The sequence below is a fragment of the Tetrao urogallus genome (assembly GCF_951394365.1).
Source record: "Tetrao urogallus genome assembly, chromosome: 8".
Classification (NCBI taxonomy): domain Eukaryota; kingdom Metazoa; phylum Chordata; class Aves; order Galliformes; family Phasianidae; genus Tetrao; species Tetrao urogallus.
Genome location: NC_136821.1, coordinates 29,774,765 through 29,786,946, shown reverse-complemented (window position 1 = coordinate 29,786,946; position 12,182 = coordinate 29,774,765).

Below are 12,182 nucleotides of genomic sequence, written 5' to 3'. Positions count from 1 at the left end.
AATTATGACTTCATTTTCCTCTAAAGAACTGGCTTTGAAATGGGTTTCAGCAACACGTTAAAAATAGTGTAGGCTGGTACTTCTTTCGCTCTGGAAGGTTCAGTTCTAGCAGGCATACACTCTCAGTAACCACTAGAAACAGAATCAGGCTTGAAAATGCTTAAAATTACTACAACCAACATAGTAAGAAACTGTTTTTAAGCCTAAATAAGCCATGTATGTAGAATACTGGTAATCTGTATATTTCACTTGGAGATACACACAAGGCTGACATAGGTAACTGCCTTTGTAGAAAGCATGTTGTTGCACTAAACACTTGAAGCAGTGTAGCTACAGGCTCCCAGTTCGTTTATTATGAAATTTTACTTTCAAGATAAACAGCACAACTCATTTCTTTTTCTTATTCAAAAATAATTTGTTTTAATTCATGTGTAACACAAGGAACAGAATACCTTTCTTGTTAAGAGCTACTGCAGCTCATGGACCTCAAAGGGACTTAATGGAGAAAGCAGTAACACACACCTAGAAGCAGCTGGTCTACCTAGGATGACATGGAGGCTTTGACCTTCTCTTCCCTAAACACTGAACAATTGAAGTTTGAACAATCTGACATTTACATCTCAGTAGAGAGAAAAGTAAAGAACTTTTCCTACCAAAAGCATTTTGGCTTGGAGAAGTAAACCACAGCCATACTCCTAAAAGCTGAATGGAAACACGCTTATTTTAGACTTGTCCACAGGCATATACAGAGCTTCTGTTTTTAGGAGACCTTCTTTCTTCAGAATTAAATGCATAATATCAAGTAACCACACCGGGTTTGTAAACTCCCTTGAAATTTTCTAGATGGAGAAGTCTTGTATAGAGAGGACTAACAGGAACTCAGTCATGTTAAATGGAGACTACCTTCAAGACCTGACTGCTCAGGCAAGAGTAATAAGCATTTCTTTCCCTTAAAAGAGTGCTATCACATTCTGGAAAGTGGATTCTGAATTTGCCAGTGGACAAGCTTAGAATGAAGTTAAGTGCTTCCGCAAAAAGCAAATCAGCCCCAGCACTCTCCTTACTTACAGCAGCATCTCTTGGAATTTAAATCAACCATTAGAAAATGTTCAAGGACACTGCTGTGAAAATGAGAAGACAAGTTAATTCAAAACCAAAATGCTACTATTTTGTTTTCAATTAACCAATCTACTTCAGTCTTACCATCTGGGTGACTCCACCAGCTCCAGTGAAAATGAAAACTGAGAAGCTGAATTCATGTAAACGTCATCCTAAGGGTTGCCTCCTGAACCCAAAAACAGGAACTGGCACAAAGCAAGCAGACGAACACATTCTGAAGTCCTGTAAACAGATAAAAATGAACTAATAAATATCAGGTATAATAAATATCAGGTATGATCTGACGTGTTCCATGACATAGAACACAGGTGTGCTTTTCCTAATGCTCAGACACAGGAGATATCCTTTAGCATCTGCTATGGTGCCAAATCACTGATCAGCCATCAGTGCCTACAATGCATACGTAAACATATACCCTATCACTGTGCATACTGTAACTCCCACTAGCTCACTCTAATCATCCATGTGAAACAAGGTGCTCAACAGCTTAATGGAAAAACCAGTGACCTCACTCATTTGCCCGCCTCTTCCAAAGCTTGCTGCAGAAGCACACACCAGCTGTGTCCACAGCTTTTGCCCTACAGCTCCTGCAAGGACAACACAACTACCAGCAAAAGCTGCAGGAAAAAGAGCAGCAACCAAATTGCACTCCCTTGCCATTTTCAGAGCAACTGAGCCAGAATCTATTCCACTGAGGGTACCTGACTTCAGGAAGTCCACACGCTTCATGTAACAACTTAAATGGGGACCAGGATTAGAGACCAAGAAATCAAAACATGACTGCACATGCAACTATCAAGTTCATTTGTAGTTTGTAGTTTGATATTCACACTTTAAAACTTGATTCCCCATATTTAGTAGTCCCACTTTCCATGGCTTAAGTTTGCTTAAATTAAAGGTATTTTATAGATAAACCAGAACAGCATTCTTTTTCCCTCTGCATAATTCCCAGTCAAAACATTTCCAGCATTTCTGTTTCTATTGGAATGCCATGAGAACAGACACTTCCTGCATTCTTCTCTGAAAAGTAGCATCCTCCCAGTCTGCATGACACTGGCATGTCAACAGCAAAGTAGTTTCCCCAAAGGGATAATCACCAAGTTCTCTTTCAGTACTTCCAAAGAAGTCATTCCACTTTACTCTGCGTAAATAGCATCATCAGCAAGCAGACTGAGCTTTAGAAAAATTTGTCTCTGCAATCCTTCTTCTGTTGTCCTGTTCCATCCAGGATAGCCCAAACTGCAGAGGCAGAATGTGCAAATACATAAACATACATCCACACCAGTTAGCAGTAGCACTCTGCCCACAGATTCTCAAAATCCTGGGATACTCAGCACCCCTAGGAAAAAAGTCAAATGCAAGCAGTTCAGCTTCAAGCACTTCTAGTCCTTCATGCTTCTGCTGATTCTGTACATCAGCAGCTGCATCTTCATAGGCTGATGACACTCCAGGAAAGCCATTCCTCATAGTTAAGTCTCTGGAAGTCTCAGCCCAAGGCCTTCCTTTTCATACTGTAATTCAGCTTAATATATTCAGTTCTGAACATCTGTGTTTTTCGTTAGAAAGCCTAATCTTCTTCCCCAAATGTACTGTTTCATTCAAGATCACCTAAGAATTCATAGCACTGTTGAAGTATCAGAGACAACTGCTATACACATCAAGACTTGTTCCTCCCTTTGCAATACACTAACATCTACTCACCTGCTGCCTTATTAGCACAAGACTTAATTTCTATCCTCCCCATCCAGCTTCCTCCCTTTTGTCACTTGTGCTGCTGCTGAGAAACACAGCCATCCTGATAGTCAGAGAAGCCACCAAGGCCTCACAATTTAACTAAGCGCTTGCTTCTTGAAGAGAGTCTCACAGCTCAGCAACTAGCATGATAGAAACAGAACACTTCTTGTCACACTATCATTAAAAGACAACACAAAGACATCACCTGCCACCTCACACATGACAAAGTAACATGCAGCATTGCCCACAGAAATAGAAATGCAGTAATACTACAGGACATTTGATTTGGCTTCTCAGAAATCAACTGCAATGCAAGCAGTAACAGCATCCAAGCCAACTGTATGAAATCAAAGCATTTTCTATTGTGTTCTTACAGGATTTTTTTAAATTTAAACTAATAACACAATCCACATGGATAACAACTGGTTAATTCCACAAGCCTGAAACACACCCATTCAAATAAAATGCAGTGCAAGTTAACTTCAACATTTACCATAAAGCTGCTTGAAGCCCAGCTTTCTAGTTTTGACAAGAAACCTTTGCTGCATTTGGCAGCCATTCTTTGGTGCAGATGTCAGGAGTTCTTGTCTACTGACATAGTTGCTCAATGGAAGAATAAAAGTTGCTGACCAAGTTGCAGAATCTTTCACTATTTTTTCCTTTTACAGCCTGGATTGTTTCGGGTATTTCAAAAGCTACACATCTTCTGTAAGATTATTTAGTACCAAAAGCAAGCTTTTGGTTTTGGTCTTCTGCCCCTCTACTCACTCTAAGCACACGTTTCACAGAACTCCTCATGTGGCTAACAAATCATTTATCTTACATGAAGCACTTATCAAAATCCCTACAGCACCAGCCAAGTACTTCAGTTCCACCTATTTTTCCATGCAAGAGACAAAGCAGTTGCGATCCCTAGTTCTCCATGCAGAAGTGACTGCAGCACTGCAGTAATAACATACCCAGGCCCTGGGGAAAGGGTGGGCCTCAGATTGAGGAAGAGCAAGTTCTCTTTGGGCAGCCAGAGAGAAGACTAGAAAGGCTCCAGCAGGAGCCCTGTCTGGCCTTTCACAGCCAGTCACGTCAAGTTCTCCCAAATGATGACAGCTGCAGTGGCAAAACATCTACCCATAACTGTCATTCTCAAACACAATGTTATTTCACCTTAGGAAATACCAGCCTGATGTTCATGAACCTGATAAGAGCAGGCACGTAGCAGAATCAGACTGCAGTTAAAGAACTTAAACTACACAGATATCAATTAAAAAGGCAAAAGAGCAGAACAAATAGTCACAGAATCATAGGATTTGGAACTTAAATGCTAATGAAGCCAGTTTCCTATTGTAGATTTCAACCATTCACCAGTCTGTGGAAGGTGGGACATTTTCTTAAAGAGAAGTGTGTTAGCTCATTTCATCCCCACGTTTACCAAGAAACTATTCAAAATCTGAAAGAAAACTACCAGGAAAAATAGAAGTCTACACAGAAAACATGCAATAGCAGCACAGTAAAAACAATAAGCTTCAGAAAAACAAGATTGCTATTTTTAATTTAAGACTGCTTTACTGCAGTATACTGCCTATGATGCCTCAGAGAACACAATCTGAGGTGATTACTCATAAAACCAAGACATTTAAACCCAACAGAAAGAACCAAACTAGATTAAGTATAATTTAGAACAGAAAACTGACAGAGCACTCATAAACATAAAGGTGTCCCAATTACATGTGTGGTTCCACAGAGCACATTGGGCATCCTTGCCATTTAAATGTTATATAAGTTCAATCAATTACATGGTAAATTCCACCAGCTCTGTAATTCCCCATAGAGGATTTGTCTTACAGCTCTCCAGTTGCAGTTAACAAGCTTTGGCAAAGAGCTTGTTAAGTACCTAGTGGATTCACACACGCACAACATGTAATAAGACCATTTGATAGAATTAGTGCCTAAGAACTTACACTTAGAATCAATCTGTTATGCAGCAAGACAACTGAGCAACTGCCTGGGATCTACACAACAGAGATCTGCACAGTATGCTTAAACACTTGCACATTCACTTCAGCCTTCTTCATTGCATGTAAGCATTGTAACTAACTCCTGTTAGTTTATGTCTGTCAGCCCAACATGCTGTACAACACAACTCGAATCATAATGATTGGATTGTTTCTAATAGCCAAAAAGGCCCTGTCTGTATTATTTCATGGTTTGAGGTGTTGTTTTTCTCATATTTAAAAGCAGTTACTCAGAACAAGAAAAATACTGTGCATTAAAAACATCACAACACAAAGAAAAAAAAAACCAGGAAATTTGGACTCCTTCTGTTTTGATCAGTGCCCCTCTCAAGGGAGACCACAGTCACAAACACTTGCAACAAAACAGACTGCCCCGATGAAACTCAATGCAACAGTTAACAATCTACCTGTCAGCAGCAGGAAGAAAATCCTTTCCAATAGATATCTGAACTTGAATCTTTGGAAATCATTTGAAAAATTGAGTTCTACATCAGCTTGAATACACTTACAAACTAGAGCTTTGTTGGCACTGCTTATCTCTGAGAAGTCCTGCAATAGGAAACAACACATCCCCTTCAGACAAGCATCAATACACACTAGGCAAATGCCAGGGTGTGAAAGAAACATTTGTGCAAAACACTGGAAGAAAGCAAAGGATACATTTCTCATGAGAAATAATGAGAAAAAAAAAAACAGTTAATCCTATTAACTGCAATATCAGATGAAGGAAGGCAGGTTCTGACCTGACTTTATATTACATGAACTGAGTCAGAGCATTTCTGGGGCATCACCCCTGATTTTTCCTATCATTCTTTGAGGCCCCGCTCAGTTTTCTCTCCCACAAACAGCTCTCACAGCAGAATATTTTTTAATACTGAAAAACCAAGTCCTACAGCAACTTCCTGAAGTGCCCTTCAGAAAGCAGTAGAGAAAGCTAATCCTAATCAACTAATGCAAGCAAGTTCCTTTTTTCTCTCCAAGAACTCTTTTTTTCTTTTTCTTTTTATCAGTGAGACTCTGCTCAACATAAAAGCTCCACCCAAACCATAACAACTCTGGCCTGCCTCACCCAGCAACTGAGCACAACTCTCTGCTGGGCCCCACTGCTGCTGCTTTCAGCAGGAACAAGATGGGATTTAAAGAAGACAGTGATTACTGGGAGTAAGAAAGAGCACAAGCCAAATTAAAAGAGAACAGTACAGCTTGAGATCTGCTGCTTTGTGGCTGGAAAGGCTAGGAGCAGGCAAACACTGTTTACACATAGTAACAGCTGGTTTGAATCAGAAGAAAGGCTATGAACATTTGTTGGACTACAAGTGGAGAGTTAAATTGACTAAAAGTCTTCTTTCATCCAGACCTCTTTATACAGCAGCACTCACTTTCCCTAGATGGACAAAGCTTGGCCTACTTTATTGCTGGTAAGGAAAATGAAAAACATGTCACAGCACTGGAGATCCAGCAGCTGCTCAAGGAAAATAAGCTCACAAGGCTCATTTGAGCCTCACTCTACTCAAACAGAGTTATTGCTTACTAGCAGCCACTACTTCCAGAGAACAAAACCTCAAAACAAGATTCTTACACACATTCATACATTCTCACACATCTGTTGTCTCTCACACCAGATTTTCTCTGCAGTTTGATTTCACAAAGAAACCTAAGATGCAAACTCTGTTGTATTTTCCAGCATACCCTTAGAATACTTGACATCTATTTAGAAAGTAAAAGTTGCTCTGATTTCATTTTTGTGTAAAGGAGAACAGTGCAACAACAGCAGCAACAACAGGATTTGAAAAGCATTAATATGACAGAAGCATTCAACACACACAGTCGCTTTCTCAGTAAACAAAAAAAGCTGTAAGGACACTGAGGATGATGCCTGGCTCCATTGAGTAAATCCAGAAAATGGGCATCTTGTTCTACCAGACATTTGTTTCCCCATGTGAAGCCCTTACAGTTCTCTATGTTTGCACTGTTATGACTGTAATGCACGTACAGAAGCACAACACACAAATAAAACATAGTAACTTCGTAAGAAGCAGCTGTATGGGATGATGCATGCATACATGTGTCTCGCTCCAATTTATAGGAGAGAGATGAGGTTCTTTTAATATCCGTATACCTGGTGTGAGATTAAGAAACAACGGATCATATGTTGTTCCAGCCAGTCTATTACCAAACCTAATCAGGGAGAAAGGGAAGGAGGGCAATAGAAAAGATGGGAAAGAAGCAGGAGTTGCGTAGAGCAGGGACAATCACCAGCAGGATCCAGCAGCGGTCCTGTTGCACGGCGTTTGAAGGTCCCAGGCAGACGCAGCAGGGGACAACGAGCAGCAGCATGGCCGGCCTTGGGCAGCAGGCAGGTAGACGAGGAAGTCGCAGGGCCAATCACTGAAACAGCAGCAGCGCTCAGGCAGCAGGCACGGGAGAATTCAACAGCATGCAGGAGTCACCTCACGAAGAATCTGCTGCCAGAAACCTATCCTCGTGGTTTTCAGTTCCTCTTTTATCCTCCTTGTTCTCCTGCCTATCTGACAAGGATGGGCCTTAAGCAAGAGTCATTGAGTACCCCCTAAGATGGCTATCATCCGGAGATAGGTCCACACAGAGGAACACTTCACAGCTATTTAGCTGCAGCTCACCTCGCTGTCGTTGCCCCTGGCCTCGTCCATCTGCATCCCCCCCAGCTCACAACCTTTGCCCAGAACTTGCCTAGACTTGTTCACCTGTGTCCTTCAGACAAAGGATTTCACAATCCTTGCTCGGGACTTGAACAAGTCCATCTGTGTCCTCAACAAGCTTTGAGACACAGACATTAACAGAACAATATCTTGCAACATGGAAACACACACCTTACTAAAAAGCCAAGACAGGCTATTCACCACTGAGTTTTATCTGTGCTCAAGCGGCAAAAAGAGCTCAGCACTCCTCACAGTTCATGGAAAGTCTCTACAGAAAGTCATTCATAAAAAAAACAGCACATTTCACTGAAAGACAATGCCTCAAATGACACACAGCTGTGCTATCAACAGGTGAACTGCTGTTCACCTTTTATGTTACACTCAGGTCCATTTTCATATTCCTACTTCCTCACTGTTTGAAAATTAAAAAAAAAAAATTAGAGACTGAAAAAAGACTCAGTGAACTCCACACGAGCAGACTGTAATAGGAATTCTTTACTCTAAAGGCTCACAAGTCTTCCCACTACATCATTACCTTTCTAATGAATAACTAACTCATTGATAACCAAAAAAATGTAATCACCAGTAGTAACTACATAAACACATTTGTAAGTTAGATTTTACTAGCTAATACAAGTGCAAACCTGACAAAATAATAGAAGCTACTGTAAGAAACCATCATAAACAAAAATGCTGCAAGAAAAAGCCTCACTACTTCTTCCACCAACACAACAAAAAGCACAGCAATAAGAGCAAAACAGCAAATTCTTAAACTACAGCAAAAAAAAAAGACACGTTCAAACACAACAACCACAGAAACAATGAAAAAGAAAAGGATTCACTTACCCTAAAAGACCTCCACTACACAGCGACCACCAGTCCAAACCCCTACCTCTACTGTCAGCCCTTAAGTGAGGTCTGGGAAGGGTTGGATCCTGGCTCCTCCCCTTCCAATCACTGCCGTACATTGCATGCACCTGAGCTCCCTGGGTTGGCCCTGCCTTCCCACCAGGTGCTCAATCACTGCTTCAGGCCGTGACTCAGCACTGCAGCAACTACAGCACTACAGCAACCAAACATCTCTTAATTGCCTTTGGTCTTTGGTGAGCTGTGTAATAGAGTAATTGGTATCTCAATTCTATATTAAAAATTTTGAACGTGCTGTCCTTTTTCAGAGGTGTAACAAAAATGCTGAGTAGTAAGGCAGGGCCAACGCAGGGGAGCTCAGGTGCATGCAATGCATCTGACTGATTGGAAGGGGAGGAGCCAGGATCCAACCCTTCCCAGACCTCACTTAAGGGCTGGCAGTAGCTATGGCAGCCTTTCTTGCTAGACATTTGTGTCTAATGTTGCTTTTTGAAAAGTAAGTAGCTCTTTTTTGTTGTTTCTGCTGATGCTGTACTTGGGCTCTTTTTCTTTTCCTATACCTCCAGTCTTTACCATTCTTTTATTAGCATCCCATTGTAGTTGCTTTAAAAATTGTTTTATGATGATTTAAATTCATATAATTTAAACTTTGTTGTATAAGGTTTACCACTTTTTTTTTGGTTTATTATATGCTAGGTTAGTCTATCAGTTCATAAGTTGTCTCAAGATGTAAGTTCTTCAAGGAAAAAAACAGGAGTCTACATGATTCTGTACTGCCATGGAAAAAAAAACTTGTAAGTATCTTAATGTTGTATTCTGTGCCATGAGGCATTTATTTGCTCTTCTCTTAATAAGAGGGATACTCAAATATTGTGTTGTATCATGTGAAGTACTACTCAAGACACTTGGTGTAAGAAAATAATACAGACAAGTCACTTTAGATGGTGAGGGCTCCACGTGGGGCAGTGTGCTGGAAAGCCTTGTCTGTAACAGGTTTTTCCTGTTTTAGTTATTCAAGCTGCTGTGGGATTTGGCTGTTCAAAAGCTATTGTTTTTCACTTCTTTGTTAGGCAGAAAGGATGCTTACATGAGAACTTACTGGTGTACTTCTAAAGGCAAGAACGATCAATTGGTGCTATCACCTGCAGGCTCTTGGGTTGTGTTTGCCTGCTGCGTTCATCTTGCCAGTGTAAAACTGTCTCGGGTGTTTGTTAGGCCTGTCTCTAAGCCCGGCCAGGAGCACTGCATGTTGTAAGGGCTGCAGTCAGTATTTGTGCTTTAATTCTTCCTCTCCTTTTTCATTCTAGTGAGTTGTTGCTGTTTTCTTGGTTTCACTCAAAACTTCATATCATCTCTTGAACACGAAGGAAGCAGAGCACTTTGTTGGACCAAATCATTACATGGCACCACAGTTTTGCCTTTCCTTTGACAGTGACAGATGTAATAGTAGGAAGTAAAACATGTGCAAAGGCTGCACTAGTACAGAGGTCCCTGTGGGACATCCCAACTCAGTTCTGCTTTCCTAGCTTAAAATACTCACTTCATAAAATGTAGTTATTCTTGTAGCACCCTCTAGTGTTCCTAGCAGTCCTGAAGCACAGTTATAAAGATTGTGATCTTACCTGAAGTCTCTTCCTCCCAATTAAAAACTATTGATTTACCCCACTGAAGGAGCTTTGTAGAACATCACATACCCCTATTATATACTTAACTCTGATCTGTCATGTTATATTTTCTTTCAGAAGGCAATGAAGTTCTAGTTTTCATACAACACAACAAAGGAATTAGGCCTCTCCACCTTAATAATGCAATTATAAGAGATAATCATAGAACCATAGGATGATTTGGGTTGGAAGGGATTTTTCAAGATGATCTGAAGATCATCTGGTTGCAACCTCCTGCTACAGGCAGGGATGCATCCCTCCAGACCAGGCTGCTCACAGCCCCATCCAGCCTGGCCTTGGATGCTTCCAGGGAGCGGGCCATAATGAAGACTGCCAAGTGTAAGATTCTCTTTTACTCCTTACAGTCCTTGAACTAGTACAAAAAAAGCATAGAAGACCAGTCAATATTATGTATATCATCCTATGATCTTGATTTATGACAATAAGAGAGCTAAGATCCACTTAGTTCTACTACTAAGTAAACTACTTAGTGTAGTTTAAGAACAGTGTGTCATGTTCTGAAGTGTGCTGACTACCTGACCTTCATGCTCAAACTTAAAAGCAGCATGCAGGCTACAAGCAGGGAGCTTTTTGTAGCCGCAAGTGTTCTGAGTGTTCTTAAGCAAAGAGAGGCACAAAACTAGCCATCCTACTAAGCTGCATGACTGAAATAAAGCAAGTTTTCAAAAAAGCAAACCTGCTGAATAGTAACTGGAGTGCAAAATTATTATTTCAAAAGCTTCTGCCCTTAATTGTATTACTGACTTCATGCATTGAAATGTTGCAGTGGTTGCCTTGAGCAACTTCATTCTGCTGCCCAAAGTCAGGGTTGTTCACTGTACTATTAACATGGGTTTTGGTGTTGATGCAGCGAGTTTGCAAACAACAAATACACAATCTAGACTCGGTAAAGCAAACGAGCATTATCTATTTAGTATGTGCTTTTGCCTGGATGGGTTTTCATGTAAGTTGAGAAAGAAATACAATTACTTCCCCATACAACATGTAGACTTTAAGAACAAATTCATTTTCTCCAGTTGGTTTATGGAACATTTCTCATGAAGTTCTGCAAGGAATTCTAAATGCAAATGGCTATTTACTGTATCAACTATTCTCCTGATTCACTGCAGTGCATACAATAAAATGATCTACCTTGTAGCACTTGATTCTGGAAGTCGCAGCTCCTCCTAACTAAGCAACCTGCTGAAAGCACTGCAGTCCCTAACAGAACCAAGATGTAATTTTAGAAGAAACATTAGCAAATTCCTTTGGCTTTGTGCAGATGTGCCTACAAATTTTATATTCTCTATGTAAATCTGAACAAATGAGAGAACCACACAAAGGCCACACCTCAGCCACATGAACACAAATTAGAACGGTCAACAGCTGAGACTGATTTTGCTCCTTGCTCATTTGAAAACCACAACCCAGATACATCTTGGTAACTCTCACTCCCCAAGTCTCCCCAAAATTCTAAGTAGCTGTTCTGCTTGTGTCTGTTTAAATTCATCAATCTGGGTGCTTAGCCCAGGTTTTGGCCTCTTTTAAAAAAAAAAAAAAAACCACCTTATGAGACTGAACTAAAAAGCCAGATGACATAGATTTAACAAAAACACACTGAAAACGTTTTACAGGACTACCAGAGAACTTAAGGCAACCACTTTGACTTGGAACACAACAATATTCACTTTTTTTTTTTTTTTAATATGGAAACTTTGGGAAAATATTATCAGTGGTTTCACAAAGTGAGACCTGACCACAGGTACCATGCACAACCGTCTGTTTTAATTGAAGAGGTGAGGCTTTCAGGATCAGATTGCTTGATTCACAGTGTGGTAGCAGGAAGCCTTCCAAGGAGATGGAAAATATCAGTTCGAAGTGTGAAAACAGGAGAAAGGAGTTTTAAAAAAAAAAAAGCATGGGATAGGAGGAATGACAGCAGTACTGAGCCACTGGTATGGAACATGGGCTCCCAGGGCGCAGTCACTGCTTTCAGTGCAGGGCTCCCTAATTCCTCTAGTACAAGTTGGTCACCCTTCACCATTCAGAAGGTAACACAGTCACTGTTGACATCGTTTCCACAGCATGTGGAAGTTCTGATAGCAGATTTT